The sequence below is a fragment of the Salvelinus alpinus genome, chromosome 12 (genome assembly GCF_045679555.1).
Source record: "Salvelinus alpinus chromosome 12, SLU_Salpinus.1, whole genome shotgun sequence".
Taxonomy (NCBI): Eukaryota; Metazoa; Chordata; class Actinopteri; order Salmoniformes; family Salmonidae; genus Salvelinus; species Salvelinus alpinus.
The window spans coordinates 4264246-4268059 of NC_092097.1; positions in this window are offsets into that span (position 1 = coordinate 4264246).

The window sequence follows — 3814 nt, forward strand, 5'->3', positions numbered from 1 at the left end:
CACCCCGAATGCTTCAAGATAGCAAGGCTATGAAAGTTTAAAACAACTGTTTTTGATTGCACTTTTTGAACAGTCTTCCGTATTTATTAACTATGGTATCATCTCACTAAGTTTCGTCTGACTAGCTACAGCTTAAAGGCCTTCCTTGGCACTTAAAGGGATACTTCGGGAATTGGGGGATGAGTCAGATGAACTTGTGGATATCATTTGTATGTCTCTGTGTCCAATATGAAGGAAATTATAGGTAGTTTCGCGAGCCAATGCTAACTAGCGTTAGCGCAATGCCTGGAAATCTTTAGGTATCTGCTAGCATGCTAGCAATTTTGCTAGCGCTAGTTAGCAATTTCCTTCAAACTACATGCAGAGACATAAAAATGTTACTGACGAGTTCATCTTAACCTCTAAGGAGGTTAAGTAAGGGGCATCATTGTCAAAATCCAGAATTATTCCTTTAAGGGATCTGGATCTTTTGTGGCCGGGGCTCTTTTGTGGCCGGGTCACTAAAGAACAAGTCTAACGTTACTCTTGTCCCAACAGCACCTTACATTTTTTATGGATTATCAATGTCATGATGAATTGAGCAATTTGTAGCAATGTTTGTAATGTTACAGGCAGGAAGGAAGACCGCCAATCAGAATAACAAGGCAGCAAATCCAGTTGATTATGAGGCAAGGCTACACTGTCAAGTGCATGGCCAAACTGTTGGGGTGTTCCTCCTCGTTCCTGTGCAAGAGAACAAGACTGATTGGGACGCCGATTACGAGCAGCAGGTCAATGTTCATTAACAGATGAGGTGTTGGAACAGCATATAAGAAGACTCCACAGACTATATCCTAGATCAGGAAATGCTGTGATGTCAACCTCTTTTTGACTAGGGCTGTAGGCCAAATGTGTGTGTGTCGGTGGGTGTGTTTAGAAAACTATTCTGTCAGGAAAGCCTATGCAGAATTGTTTCATCTGCGTAATATAAATAACCTATTTGTGACCGTACTTTGAGATGATGACAGCATTGTTGCAAGCAGATGGATTTGTGGTTACAAGACAGAGAGTCCGAGGGATATTGAATCTGATTTACCCAGTGGCCAAAGCACGTAGATGGAGCTTGACCGTGGCCAGATGAACATACCATGTTCCTTATCCTAATAGTCTATGGCATATGGATGGGAACATGCGTCTCTTCAGCTAAATGATTCTGTTTCTTTGAAACATGTTTTCACCCTTCATTGTGTTTAACTTTGAACTGCATAAAACAGAATAGGCCTAGTTAACCATAAACCTGAATCAAACTTGGTCTGGTCCATAACCTGGCGTTTGAACTATGTTATTTTAATGCACTTACATCAATTTACCAGGAATCTCAGCTATACATGTAAGGTACCATGCCTGATCTAACAGCCTCCCTTCCCCTCCCCCTGTTTTCTTTATGTTTGTCCTTTACAGATGGGGCTTACCCATTCATGGAGCCATAGATGGCAGCTCTCCTCTGATTGAATACCTTGCTGCAATACAAACAACCTAGCCTCCACTGTACTGACGCAGTTCTTAAAAGGCAACATGCCTCGATGGACTCCCATCCAGGGTTTGGTCTGACCATGGAAGTAAGAACACTCAAGGTGCCTTGATTAGGAATCATGTTCAAGATGTTGAGCACAGAAGTCACATAACAGGAGAATCTGTGCACAACCAGAGGATAAAGCACCTTTTTGGAGGGATGTGTTTCTGCATGTGTTGCATCACTTCTACCAGTCTTAAGGACACTGGCATCCTAGATCCTTCAAATGACATCCACAAAATATCCCTGCAACTTGTATATCTCCCAGAAATTCAGCCCTGATGGATTTGTTTCGAGAGGCCTGGAATCACCACACAGATATGGACAGGTCTCATGCTAACCAATATGTGGGTAGACAACACAGCTATCAACAATGTGTTTGGTGAAGATCCATACAAGGAGCACAATTCGGAGGCCCTTCTCACACGAAATGGCGTTGACTACTTCCCTACTGGTGTGAATGAACAGTTCCCTGCTGTAGTTGTGGAACAACCAACTATCAACCTTAGTCGACAACAGCAACAGTACATTTTAATGCCATAGAGGGAATAGTTGACCTTAAGATAAAATGCCAGACTTGCTGCACAGAAATCTCAAATCTGTTGACAATGTGTGACAGAAGGCTTCGTGTCAATATCCACGCGCATTCCCCGCATTTCCTGTGTTTGAAGGCCGCAAAATCCACTTGACACTTAAATCTCGCTGGATAAATCGCTTTCATTTTACTCTGGCGACACTTTCCCACTATTGCTTGTGCCATTGGTTTTTTTCTTTTAACGTCTTTGCCTCAACGATTCAACTTTGTCACACGAGAACAACAAACCAGTACAATAAATTACATCTTCCAATAACATAAGAAATGTAGCTATTATCAAGGCTGATCTTGTAATTTTAAAAATATATTTTCATAATAAAAAGCCAACACAACAACATACCAGAAATACAGTACTTTCGGGTATTCCTATACAATCAATGATCTGGATCAAAGCGTTAACGTTTAGAATTTCAACACAACATTATTGAAAAACGTGAAATCTAAATGAAACAACTATTCCTTCAAAGCTGTTTTTGTACAAAAAATGACATATTAAATACACACACATACTCACACAGACACACACAAACACACCTTCGGTAGGTGTGAAGACGGCTGTGATATTTTTTCCTATTTAAAGGGGCATTACACCAAAATTAGAATTATTATAAATGTTATCGACCCCAACAGAAATGTACTTAAAAAAGTGCTCCTGTGAGACATTGACCAAAATGATGGCTTAGTTTTATTCCACAGCCAGCATTATCATTGCTGTTAGTCAAACAATCAGAATTAGATGTTTTTGGCCCGGGTGGCAATTGACCCCAAAGGACTAGAATTTATAAAAACTGAGTACTTTCTCTGTCCTTACTATGTTAATTCCTGGATTTTGGCAACGATTTAGGCTGTGTGTAGCGGATATGGTTTGGCTTGGAAAGGTTTTTTCGCAAGGTCACACTTAACAGCTGATGTGTTGTGCATTGAAATCCACAAGCGAAAGGAAATGTGAGAGGAGGAGAGTGCATAGATGTGAGAAGGAATACAATGTGGCTGCTATGAAAGTGATCTGTGTTTACTTGTGATCTGGGGCCTGTTGCACAAAACTAGGATCAAGGGACCAAGCCAGGATATCTTGTTGAAACGTGTCTCAATTAATCCGGAAGCCAGCGGAACGAAACGGTGGATAAGCGGGCCGGAGGATTTGTTATGGTAGAAACTACCATGGCGATTTGCATTCTGTTGAGTTAGCACCGCTCCAGACCAGGCTGAGATGTCGGCAGGAGCTGTGCAAGGCGGTCATCCCTGAATGTCAGTCAGCAGTCACCACAAATGGAAACCATGTAGTTACTTCACTGCTCACCTCATACATTGTTATCTCATATAACGTGTGCACCCACTGTTATTGTTTAAACGTTTCATGATCATTAGGCTCAGTGATTCTGGACAACCTCATGATGGGTATAGGGATGATGTTGCGTATCATTAGATAGTTTACAGTTTCCCATAGACCTATCAGGCTGTATACAAAATGATAGAACATTAGGGCCACAGAAGGGAATATGAATGACAAGTCATCCAATATGCTGTAACCAGTTGTTTTAATAGGACGGACAGTTGTTAAAATGACAGATGTGGGGCATTTCGTGAAATTGTACTTCCAGTATGGTTTCATAAACAAAGACATGCTGCATGTGCCAGAATATTAAGCTATCACATTGTCGTATTAC